Source organism: Ovis aries, chromosome 19 (assembly GCF_016772045.2).
Source record: "Ovis aries strain OAR_USU_Benz2616 breed Rambouillet chromosome 19, ARS-UI_Ramb_v3.0, whole genome shotgun sequence".
NCBI lineage: Eukaryota > Metazoa > Chordata > Mammalia > Artiodactyla > Bovidae > Ovis > Ovis aries.
The window spans coordinates 45,171,065-45,189,402 of NC_056072.1; the positions used below are offsets into that span (position 1 = coordinate 45,171,065).

Genomic DNA, 18,338 nt, shown 5'->3' on the forward strand with positions numbered 1-18,338 from the left:
AGAGATCAAATTGCCAACATCGATTGGATCATTGAAAAAGCAAGAGTTCCAGAAAAACATCTACTTCTGCTTTATTGACTATGCCAAAGTCTTTGACTGTGTGGATCACAACAAACTGTAAAATTCTTCGAGAGATGGGAATACCAGACCACCTTTCCTGCCTCCTGAGAAATCTGTATGCAGGTCAGGAATCAACAGTTAGAAGTGGACATGGAACAACAGACCGGTTCCAAATGGGGAAAGGAGTACATTAAGGCTGTATATTTTCGTCTTGCTTCAGTGCAGTTCAGTCGCTCAGTCGTGTCCGACTCTTGGCGACCCCATGAATCGCAGCACGCCAGGCCTCCCTGTCCATCACCATCTCCCAGAGTTCACTCAGACTCACGTCCATCGAGTCCATGATGCCATCCAGCCATCTCATCCTGGGTCATCCCCTTCTCCTCCTGCCCCCAATCCCTCCCAGCATCAGAGTCTTTTCCAATGAATCAACTCTTTGCATGAGGTGGCCGAAGTACTGGAGCTTCAGCTTTAGCATCATTCCTTCCAAAGAAATCCCAGGGTTGATCTCCTTCAGGATGGACTGGTTGGATCTCCTTGCAGTCCAAGGGACTCTCAAGAGTCTTCTCCAACACCACAGTTCAAAGGCATCAATACTTCGGCGCTCAGCCTTCTTCACAGTCCAACTCTCACATCCATACATGACTACTGGAAAAACCATAGCCTTGACTAGACGGACCTTAGTCGGCAAAGTAATGTCTCTGCTTTTGAACATACTATCTAGGTTGGTCATAACTTTTCTTCCAAGGAGTAAGCATCTTTTAATTTCATGGCTGCAGTCACCATCTGCAGTGATTTTGGAGCCCCCCAAAATAAAGTCTGACACTGTTTCTACTGTTTCCCCATCTATTTCTCATGAAGTGATGGGACGAGATGCCATGATCTCCGTTTTCTGAATGTTGAGCTTTAAGCCAACTTTTTCACTCTCCTCTTTCACTTTAATCAAGAGGCTTTTAGTTCCTCTTCACTTTCTGCCATAAGGGTGGTGTCATCTGCATATCTGAGGTTATTGATATTTCTCCCCGCAAGCTTGATTCCAGCTTGTGCTTCTTCCAGCCCAGCGTTTCTCATGATGTACTCTGCATAGAAGTTAAATAAGCAGGGTGACAATATCCAGCCTTGACGTACTCCTTTTCCTATTTGGAACCAGTCTGTTGTTCCATGTCCAGTTCTAACTGTTGCTTCCTGACCTGCATATAGGTTTCTCAAGAGGCAGGTCAGGTGCTCTGGTATTCCCATCTCTCAGAATTTTCCACAGTTTATTTTGATCCACACAGTCAAAGGCTTTGGCATAGTCAATAAAGCAGAAATGGATGTTTTTCTGGAACTCTCTTGCTTTTTCCATGACCCAGCAGATGTTGGCAATTTGATCTCTGGTTCCTCTGCCTTTTCTAAAACCAGCTTGAACATCAGGTAGTTAATGGTTCATGTATTGCTAAAGTCTGGCTTGGAGAATTTTGAGCATGACTTTACTAGCATGTGAGATGACTGCAATCATGTGGTAGTTTGAGCATTCTTTGGCATTGCCTTTCTTTGGAATTGGAATGAAAACTGACCTTTTCCAGTCCTGTGGCCACTGCTGAGTTTTCCAAATTTGCTGGCATATTGAGTGTAGCACTTTCACAGCATCATCTTTCAGGATTTGAAACAGCTCACCTGGAATTCCATCACCTCCAGTAGCTTTGTTCATAGTGATGCTTTCTAAGGCCCACTTGACTTCACATTCCAAGATGTCTGGCTCTAGATTAGTGATCACATCATCATGATTATTTAACTTATATGCAGAGTACATCATGCGAAATGCCAGGCTGCATGAAGCCAAAGCTGGAATCAAGATTTCTTGGAGAAATATCAATTACCCTTAGATATGCAGATGACACCACCCTTATGACAGAAATCAAAAAGGAAGTGAAGAGCGTCTTGATGAAAGTGAAAGAGGACTGTGAAAATAAGCTGACTTGAATCTCAACATTCAGAAAACAAAGATCACGGCATCTGTTCCCATCACTTCATGGCAAATAAATGGGGAAACAATGGAAACAGGAAGAGACTTAATTTTTTTGGACTCCCCAATCACTGCAGACGGTGACTGCAGCCATGAAATTAATAGATGCTTGCTTCTTGGAAGAAAAGCTATGACCAACATAGACAACATATTAAAAAGCAGAGACATTACTTTGCCAACAAAGGTCCATCTAGTCAAGGCTATGGTTTTCCAGTGGTCATGTATGGATGTGAGAGTTGGACTATAAAGAAGACTGAGTACTGAAGACTGATGCTTCTGAACTGTGGTGTTGGAAAAGATTCTCCAGAGTCCCTTGGACTGCAAGGAGATCCAACCAGTCCATCCTAAAGGAAATCAGTCCTGAATATTCATTGGAAGGACTGATGCTGAAGCTGAAACTCCAATATTTGGCCACCTGATGCAAAGAGCTGACTCATTTGAAAAACCTTGATGCTGGGAAAGATTGAAGGCGGGAGGAGCAGGGGACGACAGAGGATGAGATGGTTAGATGGCATCACTGATGCCATGGACATGAGATTGAGTAAGCTATGGGAATTGGTGTTGGACAGGGAAGCCTGGCATGCTGCAGTCCATGGGGTCACAAAGAGTCAGACATGACTGAACAACTGAACTGAACTGAGGCTAGTCATAGAGTTTCTTCCAAGGAGCAAGCATCTTTTAATTTCATGGCTACAGTCACCATTTGCAGTGATTTTGGAGCCCAAGAAAATAAAGTCTGTCACTGTTTCCATTGTTTCCCCATCTGTTTGTCATAAGTAATAGGACTGAATGCCATGATCTTCATTTTTTGAATGTTGATTTTAAACCAACTTTTTCACTCTCCTCTTTCACTTTCATCAAGAGGCTTTTCAGTTCCTTTCTTCCTGCCATAAAGGTGGCGTCATCTGTGTATCTGAGGTTATTGATATTTTTCCTGGCAATCTTGATTCCAGCTTGTGCTTCATCCAGTCCAGCATTTCTCATGAGGTACTCTGCATATAAGTTAAATAAGCAGATTGTCAATATATGGCCTTAATGTACTCCTTTCCCCATTTGGAACCAGTCTGTTTTTCCATGTCCAGTTCTAACTATTTCTTCTTGACCTGCATACAGATTTCTCAGGAGGCAGAAAAGGTGGTCTGGTATTCCCATCTCTTGAAGAATTTTACAGTTTGTTGTGATCCACACAGTCAAAGACTTTGGCATAGTCAATAAAGCAGAAGTAGATGTTTTTCTGGAAGTCTCTTGCTTTTTCAACGATCCTGTCAATATTGGCAATTTGATCTCGGGTTCCTCTGCCTTTTCTAAATCCAGCTTGAACATCTGGAAGTTTATGGTTCACATACTGTTGAAGCCTGACTTGGTGAATTTTGAGCATTGCTTTGCTAGCATGTAAGATGAGTGGTTGTTTGGTAGTCTGAACATTCTTTGGCATCACCTCTCTTTGGGATTGGAATGAAAACTGACCTTTTCCAGTCCTGTGGCCACTGCTGAGTTTTCCAAATTTGCTGGTATATTGAGTGCAGCACTTTCACAGCATCATCTTTTAGAATTTGAAATGGCTCAGCTGGAATTCCATCACCTCCACTGGCTTTGTTCACAGTGATGCTTCCTAAGGCCCACTTGGCTGTGGACTCAGGATGTCTGGCTCTAGGTGCGTGATCATACCATCGTGGCTATATGGGTCATATACAGCTTTTTTATATAGTTTTTCTGTGTATTCTTGCCACTTTTCTTAATATCATCTGCTTCTGTTAAGTCCATACCATTTCTGTCCTTTATTATGCCCATCTTTGCATGAAATGTTCCCTTGGTATCTCTAATTTTCTTGAAGAGATCTCTAGTTTTTCCCAGTCTGTTGTTTTCCTCTATTTCTTTGCATTGATCACTAAGGAAGTCTTTCTTATGTCTCCTTGCTATTCTTTGGTCCTGTGCATTCAGATGTGCATATCTTTCCTTTTCTCCTTTGCCTTTTGCGTCTCTTCTTTTCTCAGCTATTTGTAAGGCCTCCTCAGACAACCATTTCGCCTTTTTGCATTTCTTTTTCTTTAGTATTGTCTTGATCACTGCCTCCTGTATGAATCTTGTCCATAGTTCTTCAGGCACTCTGTCTATCAGATCTTATTACTCGTATTCACAGTGCACTTTTTATAATAGTAAAGGCTCTGAAAAGTCCTGCAGCATCAGAAGCTAGTTCATATCTATTTATGTCATCAAGGCTTATCGAAGCCTGCCTTTCTTTTCTTATTTTCTGTTTTTGTTTTGTTAACAGTTATTAACATCTTCCAGAGTTAGTACTGCCAGAACACTCTCTGTAAATCACCGAGTGAAGAAAAACATCACCAAGTGAAATTGAAATAGGTGGCATTACAGTGATGCATTTTCGAAGTGGTTAGTTGTGTTGAGGCAGTTGTGTGGGAAGTGGTTTGTTCTGTCTTCTCATAGAATTGGAGGGAAGTGGCTTGCACTCTCTTTGATGATAATTCTGCCATTTGGATATCCTTCATTGATTTTCACTTTGTCCACTACTCACCACTGATTCTGTTTTGCTCATTGACATTAGACTAAGAGTTACAAGAGGTTTGAGTTATGAGAAGAGTGGAAAGAACATGCATTTATTTTTCAGGGGGTTGTCATGGAGATAAATGCTTGGGAAAGTATAAGGATGCGTAAATTTCCATAACCCGTTATTGGCCATAAGTTAGGCCTTCCAAATGCCTTAGGTTACATTGGTAATAATGTTTTGGAAGAAGCTTGGGAAATGGAAAAAATAAGTCTGTTGGGTAGATACTGAAGTAAGTAGTCCCCAAGAAATATCTGAAATTGGCAATAAAAAGATTGGGAAACCATTCAAAAGATTAGCACAAACAAAATAAGGGTTTAAAAAGTTAATAAAATTAGCATGCCATTTGAACGTTGGTTAATGTCCAAATATCTGCTGTCCAATATGGTAGTTACTAGCCACATGTAACTATTTACATTTAAATTAACTAAGATTAAATAATCTTGAAAAGTCAATTTTATAGTTTTAGTAGCTACACTTTAGCTACTCAGCAGCCGCATATGACAAGTGGCTACTGTATTGGACGGAACGGAATAGTTCCATAACTGGAAGAAATTCTGCTGGGTAGCACATGAGGTAGAGAGAATTCTGATATGGCCCCCATGATCTCTGTCCCCTGGTTTTCACACTCTTGAATGACCCCCTCCACTTGAGTGTGGGTAAGGCCTGTGACCTATACGTAGCTAAATAGAATATGGCAAAAGTAATGGATGCCGCGTCTTTGAATAGGTATGTTATACGGCAGAGATGATGGGATATCACTCCTGTTGTAAGACTCTTCCTTAGCAGATTGGAGAGAGAGATTCTCCTGCTGGCCTCAGAGAACCACACAGCCATGTGACCTGCCTGTGCAGAGTGCCACATGGCAAGGAACCATAACAGCCATGCGGACAGCGGACAGCCTCCAGCTCTAGCCCGCAGCCAGTGAAGAGCTGGGAACCTCATTCCTACAGCTGCAAAGAAAGGAATTTTTCCAATAACCTGAATGAGCCTGGAAGTACAGTCTTCTCCGTTTAAGCCTACAAATGAGAAATGCAGTCTGGCTAACATCTTGATTTCAACCTGGTAAAACCAGGAGCACAGGGACCAGTCAAGCTGTGCCTGGACTTCTGACTCACAGAAGCTGTGAGATAATAAATAAGTGTTTGTTTTAGGCTGCTAAATTTGTGGTAATTTGTTAGGCAGCAGGGGAAAACTGATTTGGTGTTAGTCTAAACTATCTTTGGGAAGTTCTGATAAGCCGTGCCTCAGATGGTCCAGATCTTAAAGAGAGTCTGGTGCTTTGCCTCCCTGTTAGGGAAAAGAAAAGAAAGGATTGTATCTCTCAAAATAGATATATGTATATCTATATATATAGATACAGATATACTTAGATCTAGCCAGAATGACCCATTTACTTTTATGGCAAAGCTCTCATAATAATGTATAATAATATAGCATACTAGATGAGACCATGAGCTTAGGCATCATAGTAATGATGGCTCGGATTATGGATCCTCTGCTTATTAACTATATTATATTGGGTCAGTACTTAACCTCTCTAAGCCTCCTTTTCTTTATCTGTAAAAGGATGTTGTTTTAACTGAAATTATATTTTTATAGTGCACAGTATCTGGCACATACTATGACATCTGGAAACAGAGGGCAGTTTTATTATTTAGCGATATTTTAACATTGATTTCTGATAGGAAGTAATATAAACTCTAACACATTATTCCTGTAGTCTAGTTTGGAAAATCAGCATAAAAGATTTTTATCTTCTTATGCCTTCACTCTATTTTATGTCTGGGCTTCTATAGGCCAATTCCAGGTTGAATGCAATAAAAATAGGTCTTGCATACATGAAGTGCCCCTGTGCTCATAGGTTGCTTTGGCTGTATATTGTCTGGGCAAATCGCCCCCAACCTCTGGCCAGACTGTGGAATGTTGGTTTCCTCAGACATTAGCCCCCTGGGGGTCAATTTTCACAGTTTCCATATGTTTTTATATTACCCCAAACTGTAAATACAACTGACACCCTACCAAATTGGCCCTAATGTTCCTATGTCTAATGGTGGAGTTGGAGGCTTTTATAAAAAACAATGCTCTGTGGAATTGTGGCAATTATACAAACGTTTTGTTTTTAAAGTGTTCAGATTCCTTTGTTTTTTTTTTTTTTTTAATTTGGAAAGAACTAAATGATGTGCAAGGAGAAAATTGGAGGGAACAAGGCAGGAGTTTTAATCTTAGGTCTGGGTCTTTTCTTGGTTTTGCACCCGTGGTCCCAGAAGTTCTGTCCTGTGGTCTGTTACCTGTTATCTGCAGTTGTCCTTGGTCCTTTGTGTTTCTCTTACTTTCCATTTTTGTTGAGCTTCTACTTTCATCGTCGCTTATTTTATCATCTCCCAACTCTTAATCTCAATTTAAGTCTGTTTGTATGGGAGGAAGGGCCAAGCTCATTATGAGGCAGTGAAGTCCCAGAATATGAAATACACTAAATATTTCTACTTGTGGAGGTAGACTCATGCATAAAAGCTAATCATTTGTTCAAAAATGGTCACATTGAGGTTAACGGGTCCAGAGACCGGAAATTAACGGGAAATTGCATGGTGTCCTTGTTGGTTTTGTGCTCAGCTTCCTAGCTGGGTCTTTATTTCAGTAACTATCACTGCCCCCATGAAGTCTAAAGCTGTTAAGCTCCCACCTTCCATTCCAGAGCTCCCCTGGCTGAAAGCTAATATTCTTGGGTAATTACCTCATACGTATCTAGTTCTCTAACAGTCAACCAAGTTGCTTCTCAGCATCCTGTGAAGTTTGGAGTGGTGTGCCGTAATGTAGCTGAACTATGGAACAGAGAATATATCCTGAGCATGTCTGTTTCTCCTCCCTAGAGCTTTCTGGGGCTGCTTGAGAGAACAGAAAGTGAGACAGTGATGTGAAGGAGTTCTGTGACATTCTCCACAGTTGGTTGGCACAGCACAGATATTAAGGGGCTGGGGGTAGCCTCTGGGCCAGAATGATTCAGAATTCTGCCTCTGCTGCTCAATTATTCTAACTTTCAGCTGTAAGAATAATCAAAAGACTTTTGATTAATAGGGTTGTGAGGATTAAGTGAGCTAGTGTATGTAAAGTGCCTAGAGCGCATCATGGGATGTGAGCATTTGCTGCTGTGATTGTCATTACCTGGCTTCAGCAACTTGTGGCTCATGGGCCAAATTCAGCCCTGCCGCCTGTTCTTATAAATAAAGTTTTATTCATGTACAGTCACACCCATTTGGGTACATGTTATCTGTGACTGATTTCATTCTACAATGACAAAATTGAGACACAGTTGAATACTGTTTACAAAGGTTGCATAGCTCCAAAAGCATAAGTTATTGACTATATATAGCCTTTTATGGAAAAAAAGTTTGCTGATCCCTATTTTTAGTCTTTAGAAAGCTTTTCTAAGCAGCATAAATGAGAATGAGCCATCAGCCTGCTGTGAACTGTGTAGATTTTTTTTTAAGTATCTATTGAATATAAATTAAGAAAGAGAAACAAGGCTTATTTCTTTTGGACTCAACCTTTTAGACTTTCAGTTTAATTTCAAGAATGACTATACGTATGAGAACTCTAGGTTGTTACTGTGTTTTTACCAGCCCTGTTACATTCATTGGTCCAGTTTTATTTTATTTCTTTTTACTTTATCTGAGTTTCATTTCATTGACAATAAACTGATATTCATCATATGAGACTGAATTCTTCTTTGTAGAAGAATTCTTATTCTCAGACCTGCACGACCAGCCCATGCCCTCTGGGTCACCATACCTACCTGGGAGACCAAGTGATAAGAAATTTATTTAGTAGTAAGAGCGAATAGAAAGAGCCAAGCTTCTTAGGTAATCATATGACTCTTAGAATGGTATTGTATAGTCTGCTTGATGGAAGAGTGCCTTATTAATAGATGCCCATGGATTGAACATTGACTTCTGAAGCAGGTGAAAAAAAGGCCTTGCCTTTTCTGTTTGAGTTTCCTCTGATGACAGTCCTACCGAGTACATCTAGAGGAGGGTGAGGAGGTATCAGAGAGGGTTGCCTCTCTCTGCTCTCTACCCCTGGGGTCTTCTCTAACAGGCCCCCATCATCTCTTGTCTTGAGCTTAGGCTGTCAGTCACTGGGCTCCATTCATACTTAAGGCAGTGCTCCTTTGATACTTGGGGTGAGGAGATTCTGCAGGGCTAGAATAAAGCAGAACAGTTGAAAGAGGTCATCCCTTTGAAACCTCTCCTACATGAAATATCTATAGAAAAACAAACCCTTCTCTGCTAATTGTGACCATTTTCTGCTCTGTAACCTCTTCTCTAGGTTTTCTTGGCTCTTGTTGGCAAATGAGGTGAGGGAAATAGATACACACTTTAGAAAAGTGTTATTTGGGTCAGAGGGTTCAGGCTAGCATTTATAAATTATCCACTATGTTCAAGGGACTGTTGTAGGAACACTAGGCTTATGAAATCATTTAATGCCTCTCACCCCCCATGAGATAATCTGCCCAGAGTCACACACTTTGTAAGTGTCGCCTCTGTCATGAGAGTACAACCAATCTGGCAGCTAAGTCACTGGTCTTGGGCATCTTACTATCTTGTTTCTTGACCTGCTTTGTCTCACATGATTCACTCATTTCTTCAGACTGAATGAGGAATAGACATACAGAATCTTCTCCTCCAAGGAGAATTTTGCTGGTGGAGTCTGATACTCTAAGGTGAAAAGTTAGGACTCTCATTGTCTCTGGGAAGCTCCACTTCTGAAGTTTTCAAATCTGAACACCCCCTTGCCTTTAACCCTTCTTTCTTTAGCAATATTATCAGGTTCATGGTATACCTGACTGTCCTAGTACATGATAAATTATGTCAGTCTAAGTTATGTTGGCATCATGTGCTTTAACTGAGGTGTCCTTATCTCTGGGTCCTCATGCAACCCCAGATACCACAGGAGAGGCAGGAACAGAGAAGAGCCAGATGGGAGGGTATTCACCGCCAGGGAATGAAGGGAGAAAGGACTGCAGGTAAGGAGGGGAGGGGGAGTCTACTGAGGAGGGAAGCCAAGGAGGGAGCATGAGAAGATAGTGGGCATCCTGCTGGAGGGTTTTGGTAAGGACCTAGGCAGTCATCGATGCTCCTGGCCCAACTGGTAGGCTGCTCTTGAGTAGAGGCTGCAGAATGCAAAGTTCAAGACGTCTGGCTCATTCTGGAACTAAGTCCTAAAACCTTGATCCTACTTGTTGCCTTCTGTTGGGAGGAGAGTAGGAGAGTAAGATTCAAGTAGCCAGAGCTGGCCAGATACTTTTTTTTTTTTTCATTTTTAAGGAAGGAATATCATGCTCATGATATTCAGCACATTTGTGCATGCTCTAAAAATATCTTTAGAATATTTCCGACAGCTTTCTAAAATTTATAACTATGCTGAAGTACTGAATGGTATTTACAGGCTTTTTTAAAAAATGAGATCATCTCAGTGGTTAAAAGTAAAAACTTTTATTATGGGAAATTCAGCATGCAGTACTCATCGTCAGCTCCCATTGTGTGTGTGTGTGGCCCATCTACTTGTGCAGTCACTTCAGGACCCCAGCTCACTTACCCAGGCTTGTCGTGACCTTCCTGCGACACTTCTATTAGGGTAAGGTTTCAGGAATGTAACTTATTATTAAGGAAATCACAAGTAGATGCTAAATGTATGACAAAAGGGGTGTAATAATGCATTCCAAAGTCCATTGTCTGAAGTATTTGGAATCCCTGCTATTCTGGTGAGGGGAGCAAGACACTAAATATGTGTTCACAATATTGCACAGGACATCATTACATTCATATTGTAAACTAAGTGTGAGAAAGAGGGAACATCCTGTAGTCTGTCTAAGCATTTTGCCTATGCAAATTCATCAGCTCTTCACAACAACTCTGAGTTACACACAGTTATTCCCATTTCATGTGTGAAGTACAGAGAGGTTAAGAAATTTGCCTATGGCCACACAGCTATAAACTAGTAAACTTCCAATGGAAACCCAGGCAGTCTGGCTCCAGAGTTTATAGTACTAGTCCTTGCACTGCAGCTGCTCCTGGAAGATTCATTTAACTCAGAAAGTATCTTCCATTGTGGTTGTACCATTTTACACTTCAAGTTAAACCTGCGTCTAGTTACTTATCCAAGAGAGGAAAATATATGTCCACGGTGGATGGGTGGGGAGCGGGGGAGCTTGTATAGTAACGTTCATTGCAATCTTATTCTTTAAAAAAAAAAATCAGAAACAACCCAAATGCCCACTTAACAAAGGAATAGCTAAATAAACTGTGGTATATTCATAGTAATGGAATAGTATTCAGCAATAAAATGGAACTTACATACAACGTTTTGAGTGATATCAAAAATCCTACACTGAGTCAGAGAAGTCAGACACAAAAGAGCATATACCATATGATTCTTTGAAGTTCAACAATAGACAAAACAAATACATGTAGATAGAAGTCAGAGTAGAGATTACTTTGTCACAGAGGGAAGGAAGGAACATGAGGCTAGGGGATGGCAAGGTTCTGGTCAAAAATCATTGACTTGTGCACTTAGTATCTGTACCTGTCCTTGTCTGTATTTATACCTCACTTAAACACATACACACAAATACAGTAGGATGTGAGAGCTCCCTCTTCTTCAATCTCAGTACCTTCTTCAGTGATAACTGTTGTTTACAGACTGGGGTGGAGTTTCCAGGAGTATATATACAGGCCATTTCCATATGAGTGCCTGTATACATCCCAGTAGGCTTTTATATTTTAACATAAGTAGGATCAGACTATATGTATTATTCTGCAAACTGCTTTCTGTTTTTGGTTAACAATATGTCTTGAAAATTTTTTCCACATCCATACTTCAGTTTTGCCTGAATGTCTTTAGCTAGCTTGGGATTCTATAACAAGGATGTACTTGATTTCTTCAGCTAGTTTCCTTCTGATGGACAGTTCAGTTCAGTCGCTCAGTTGTGTCCGATTCTTTTACAACCCCATGGACTGTAGCACGCCAGGCCTCCCTGTCCATCACCAACTCCTGGAGTTCACCCAAACTCATGTCCCTTGAGTCGATGATACCATCCAACCATCTCATACTCTGTCGTCCCCTTCTCCTCATGCCTTCAATCTTTCCCAGCATCAGGGTCTTTTCCAATGAATCAGTTCTTCACATCAGGTGGCCAAAGTATTGGAGTTTCAGCTTCAGCATCAGTCCTTCCAATGAATGTTCAGGATTGATTTCCTCTCGGATTGACTGGTTGGATCTCCTTGCAGTGCAAGGGACTCTCAAGAGTCTTCTCCATCACCACATAGTTCAAAAGCATCTGATGGACAGTTAGGCATTTATCAAATTTTCATGTTTACAAAACTATGAAAATTGTTGTACCCATATATCTGTGTACACATGGAAGCATTTCTGAAGGCCACTTGCCTAGAAATGGGTTTGCTGGGGCAAAAGGCATGTACACTTCAGTGGATACTTACAAACTGGTTTCTAAAAATGCTTTTTAAATGAACTTGTGACATATGACAGAGCTGGATTCCTGAATCCTCTCCAACAATGAATGTTATCAATTTAAAGATTTTGAGAGCAAGTGGATTAAAAAATGACAGACGTTGTTTCTGTGGAGATTTTAAAAGAAGGAAGCTTTCTTTTAGTTTATATGCAAAAATACACAGGCTCTTAGAGAAACATATGCATCTCCTGCCCTATATTCTGGGCTATGTCATAATAGAGAACAGTTTCCTTTCCTTTGGGAAGAATGAAAAAGAAGAGAGATGCTAAGCCCTGACAGTCTGATAAGTGGGAAAAATATGGTATTAAAGGGAGGAGAACTTAAAATCCTAAAAGTTTAAATAAATGAAAGAGATCTCACACCTGGTGAAAGTAGTATTTACTTTGAGTGTCAGAGAAGGTGTAAGGTTTTTGAAAGTATTTCACATGGTTTCTAAATTCAAACATTATTACTGTATCAATTAAATATATATTAACATAGAGAAGTGACAATGATATCAATGCAAGCATTCATTCAGTCAAATGAGTATTTTTGAAAGTATGATGCTCTCTCAACAGCAAGTTAGAGAATACTTTTATTGTAATTGGATGGACTATTTTAGTGAGAATAGCAGGATTCTGTCCTCTCTGACTTTCATTCCTTTTTAAAAAATGTATTTTATTTAAGATAGAGTTAGTTCACAATGTTATATTAATTTCTGCTGTATAGCAAGGTTATTCAGTTATATACACAGACACAGACACAGACACAGACACACACACACACACACACACACACACACACACACATATATATATATATATATATTCCTTTTATGTTTTCTTTTCCATTATGGTTTATCATGGGCTATTGAATATATTTCCCTGTGCTATGTAAAAGGACCTTGTTGTTTATCAATTCTCTATATAATAGTTAGCATCTGCTAATCCCAAACTCCCAGTCCACCCCTCCCCATCTTCCTTGTGGCAACCATAAGTCTGTTCTTTATGTCTGCGAGTCTGTTTTTGTTTGATAGATAAGTTCCTTTGTGTCATATTTTAGATTCCACATTTAAGTGATATTATAGGGTATAACGGAGAAGGCAATGGCAACCCACTCCAGTACTCTTGCCTGGTAAATCCCATGGACAGAGGAGCCTGGTAGGCTACAGTCCATGGGGTCGCTAAGGACTGAGTGACTTCACTTTCTCTTTTTACTTTCATGCATTGGAGAAGGAAATGGCAACCCACTCCAGTGTTCTTGCCTGGAGAATCCCAGGGACGACGGAGCCTGGTGGGCTGCCATCTATGGGGTTGCACAGAGTCGGATACGACTGAAGCGACTTAGCAGCAGCAGCAGCAGCATAGGGTATAACAAATGTCTTTCTCTATCTGACTGACTATACTTAGTATGATAATCTCTAGGTTCACCCCTGTTGATGCAGATGACATTATTCTATTTTTGTTTATGGCTGAGTAGTAGTCTGTTGCGGAGAAGGCAATGGCCCCCCACTCCAGTACTCTTGCCTGGAAAATCCCATGGATGGAGGAGACTGGTGGGCTGCAGTCCATGCGATCGCTGAGAGTTGAACACGACTGAGCAACTTCACTTTCACTTTTCACTTTCATGCTTTGGAGAAGGAAATGGCAACCCACTCCAGTGTTTTTGCCTGGAGAATCCCAAGGATGAGGGAGCCTGGTGGGCTGCCGTCTATGGGGTCGCACAGAGTCGGACACGACTGAAGCGACTCAGCAGCAGCAGCAGCAGCATTCTGTTGTGTATGTGTTTGTGTACCTGTGTGGTGTGTGTGTGTACGTATAGGCTTTTAGATTTTTAGGTTGCTTCCAGGTCTTGGCTATTGTAAATGGGCAGTGAACTTTAGGGTGCATGTGTCTTTTCAAATTATAGTTTTCTCTGGATATATGCCCAGGAGTGAGATTGGAGGATCATATGGCAACTCTGATTTTAGTTTTCCGAGGAACCTTCATAATGTTTTCCATAGCGACTGTACCAATTTCCATTCCAGCTATCAGAGTAAGAGGATCCCCTTTTCACCACACACTCTCCAGCCTTTGTTATTTGTAGACATTTTCATGATGACCATTTGCATTTTTAACATCTTCTCTTATGCCTGTTGGCCATCTATATGCTATCTTTGGAGAAATGTCAGACATTCTTTCTTTTTTTTTTTTTTAAGTGTTTACTAAAGTTTACTATACGCAAAGTTATTCTGCCTTGTAGGAATTTACGGCAGACTGGATTTAACACGTAAACTTATACAAAGATAACTTCCACTACTAGGCATTCAGTAAGCCCTAAAGAAGTACTATAGCTAACAAACGCCAGAGGAGTTTGTTTTTTTTTTTTAATGTGGGTTAAGTTACTTTAATTCTTTTTTTTAATTTTAAAATATTTAATTCTTACATGTGTTCCCAAACATGAACCCCCCTCCCACCTCCCTCCCCATAACATCTCTGTGGGTCATCCCCATGCACCAGCCCCAAGCATGCTGTATATGGTAGCCATTGTTGATCTGGATACCTGTTGGAATTTTAAAAGTGCTGACTTTTTAATTTTGAAAATTGATGTGACTTGCTTTATGAAACTGGTCAATTTAAGGTGAACACAGAAAACTGACCCTATCACTGTTCGGTTCAGTTCAGTTGTTCAGTCATGTCCAACTCTTTGCGACCCCATGAATTGGGGGGCCCTCCCAGGCCTCCCTGTCCATCACCAACTCCCGGAGTTCACTCAGACTCACGTCCATCGAGTCCGTGATGCCATCCAGCCATCTCATCCTCTGTCGTCCCCTTCTCCTCCTGCCCCCAATCCCTCCCAGCATCAGAGTCTTTTCCAATGAGTCAACTCTTCACATGAGGTGGCCAAAGTACTGGAGTTTCAGCTTTAGCATCATTCCTTCCAAAGAAATCCCAGGGCTGATCTCCTTCAGAATGGACTGGTTGCATCTCCTTGCAGTCCAAGGGACTCTCAAGAGTCTTCTCCAACACCACAGTTCAAAAGAATCCATTCTTTGGCGCTCCTATCACTGGACTCTCCCACTAACCTCTATTCACCACTGGATCCAATAACTGCTTTTTTGAAGAAACATTGTGTCTTGAATATATTTTAATGATGTTTCTTTGCAGAAAAATTTCACTCCAAAAAAACCACATATTTTTCTAGAACATAGAGTAGGTCAGTTTCTGGCAGGGCCTTGGCATGCCAGGGTGCCTAGTGGGTGGGAGTTTGAAAAATGGGTGTCATTGACACTGTCCTCTGAGGCAATATTGCCCAAGGGCTTTGTCATCTGCACCCCCAGGGACTCTACCTTCTTAAATTTAGAGACAGTTGAGATCTGTACTGAGTTTAACCTGATTTATGCAGTGTGAATTTACTCCTGCAGGTGGTAAAAGGACTGATACGTCTCTTACAAATCTATATCCTTGGAAATGTCAAATTTATTGGTAGTAAAAATCACTATGATAAGTCCAGTGAGCTTCTGTGGGTACAGTTACTCTTCTTCAAGGGATCTCAAATTTTTTGATTTCATGACTTACCCACCTGCCTCCCTCTCTCTCCTCCTACCCTGTAAATTGCTGTTTCTGACGTGTGCTTCACAAACTTACGGCATCCCTGAGGGGCACCTGAAAAAGAGAGTGTCTAGTAGATGAGGTGCTGATCAGCTGTTCCTACCCCACTCCACTCCTTATCTCAATCCTACTTCTGGCAGAGCAATTTTTCCTTCCACTTTAAACTTTCAAGGAAAATTTCAATCTATGAAAGACTTCTACCTGTAGAAATACATTTGAAAACCATAGCACTCCTGTCAAGGAGTTTGCATACTGTATATGTATCCCTTGATGTTCATGTGTACAGAGACAGAATGGTCATTTTTATCACCTTACTCTGCACTGATCTATGAGGCCCAAATCCTAAGCAGTGCCATTCAAAACCCAACGTTACTAATCACTGGAGTCCTAAGTCAGTCAGTCTTTGAAGGAATGGTTGGAGAATTTGATGATCGGCCTCCATCACAGAGTCCAAACTTTAGTTTCTCTTTTTTCCTAGCTACTCATTCTTAATTTAGGAAAGCTTTCAGAGATGTGTGGGTTTTGAATGCTTTTTTTCTTTTTGGATTGAAAAAACCACTGCAGCATCCCAGGAGATAAGGTCTAATATGTTCAAACTGCTTCAAGAACTATGTGGGAGTTTTTTAACAGTGCCAATGATGTTTGTAATAATAATCTATTGTATTTAACCGTGGTACTTGCAGGGGAAATATTTAGCAATTAATTCTATATAAGTGTAGATTTTAAAGTAATAAAAAAGGATTTGGTTATAAAGATGTTCTCTAATTGAACAGTCTCACTAGTGTTATGGACCTCTCCATCGCATTCTGTTACTGATCTTACTTCCTATGCAACAAGAAAATGTGCTTCCCCTGGCTTAGTGTGAACTTTGAAACCTCTATATTCTTGTTCAATTAGGAAGCAAGAGGTCGTTCTTAACACCTACATAGTAACCAAAAGACAGTCTTCTAAAAGTAGATTAGTGTGGACACTTAGTTCATAGCTTCATAGGTATGTAATACTATATTCACTAAAAATGAGAAATATCAGACAGTGGTTATCCAGTCCAAATAATGAGTAAGAGGATGATTATTCCACCTCACCTTTTATCCCCTTAATACGTGCCACCAGGAGTATTTAAATCACTGCTTCAGTTGGTTCTGTAAATATTTGTAAAGAGCCAAAGTGTTCAGAATATTTTTATTAGCAAGATTTCTAATAGATTTCTCAGCTTAATAAACAATTCTCTTGAACTTCATTTTCTTGGCATTGGAGGGTGTAGGGAAGTATATAATTTCATAAGGACTAGAAATAAGGGGTTTTTGTTGAGCGGGGCTACCACCTGGTTATTGTTTCATCTGGACATGTTTGCTGTTTATCATCTAATTCTCATCTCATCCATAAGTTTGCAAGAGCAGTGGTTCTCAGTACCCTTCTGTTGGAAGTCAGGGCTCAGTAACAGTGGCTGACCTAGCAGTGCTGGGGAGAGGTCACAGAAGGATTACCGGGGACCCCCAAGTGACTCTGCTCCAGGGCTCTCCTCTTTTGGAATCACTGCTCCTGAGCGCTCTGTACTGCCCTCCTGTCTCCTCACGCGTTGGATTAGATTTATGGGAGCTGCTGTCGACATGGTTGCCTTAATCTGTGGAATGTTTTGCTAAATGCTGCTGGTGAAATAGTCCACATGAAGTCTGTAACTCCCTCCAACATACACACCTTTTTTTTTTTTTTTTAAGAAAACTGTCTTCTATCCTTAGTCTTTTATTCACTTGATCGCTTTATGATTTTCACTTTGAAATCCTACAGATTCATTAAGAACCTTTATTCCAACCACTCAGGCTTTATTTAACACGGTGATTAGCCAAAGTGTTACTCTGCTTGAGCTAAGTGATGACAGTGTATTTGATTGGAGCCTTGTAATTATTATTTTAAAATCAAAGTAATAGATTATGATTTCAAAATAGGAACATGATCCAAAAGAATAATAGTAATTAGAACAGCAACCACTTAGAAGAAGGTAAATGCCCTCATCACAGACCACAGGGCCCTCTGTGTGGCCTGAGTCCCGCCTACCTTTGCAACTCCATTTCCTATCTTATTTCTTCCCCGACCCTGGACCTTCCTACTCCCTGTCCCTCCGTCTTGCCTAGACTAGCTTCACTATAGCCTTCCAGTTGATAGAAGTAACTGGGTTCTTTCCTGCCTTGGGAATAACACCTGCTGTTCTCTCTACCTAAGGGGCTCCTCCACTAGTGTCTCCTGGGTTGGCTCCTTTGAGTCTCACCCATAGTCTTGTTTCCTTAGGAGGTTTCCCTGACCACAGTGACTGCAGTCCTTCCCCCACCATACCGCTTGTCCACATATAATCACATCATCATCTCTTACAGCATGCTATTTATTTCCTTCAACATATGGAAACTCAAGTTGTGTGTTCTTGGTACTTGTCTGTCTCTCCCCACTGGACTTCTACTCCATGAGGAGGGTGAAGACTATACCTGTCCCGTTCACCACAGCAGCCTCACTGCCATTCTGGCACCTGGTGTTAAGTGGGTGCTTCAGACATATTTGTGGTTGAATGAATGGAATGTTTTGAAGTCCTGAATTTTCCTGAACACATATCAAAATATTCTATACTGG

The 18,338-nt window shown here is 40.8% G+C and overlaps 1 protein-coding gene across 9 annotated transcripts in view; it reads left to right on the top strand.

Annotated features, from left to right (window-relative positions):
* The window catches only part of ERC2 (ELKS/RAB6-interacting/CAST family member 2), a 1,001,656-nt gene that overhangs the window by 526,892 nt on the left and 456,426 nt on the right, over nucleotides 1-18,338 (top strand). The window lies entirely within an intron of this gene.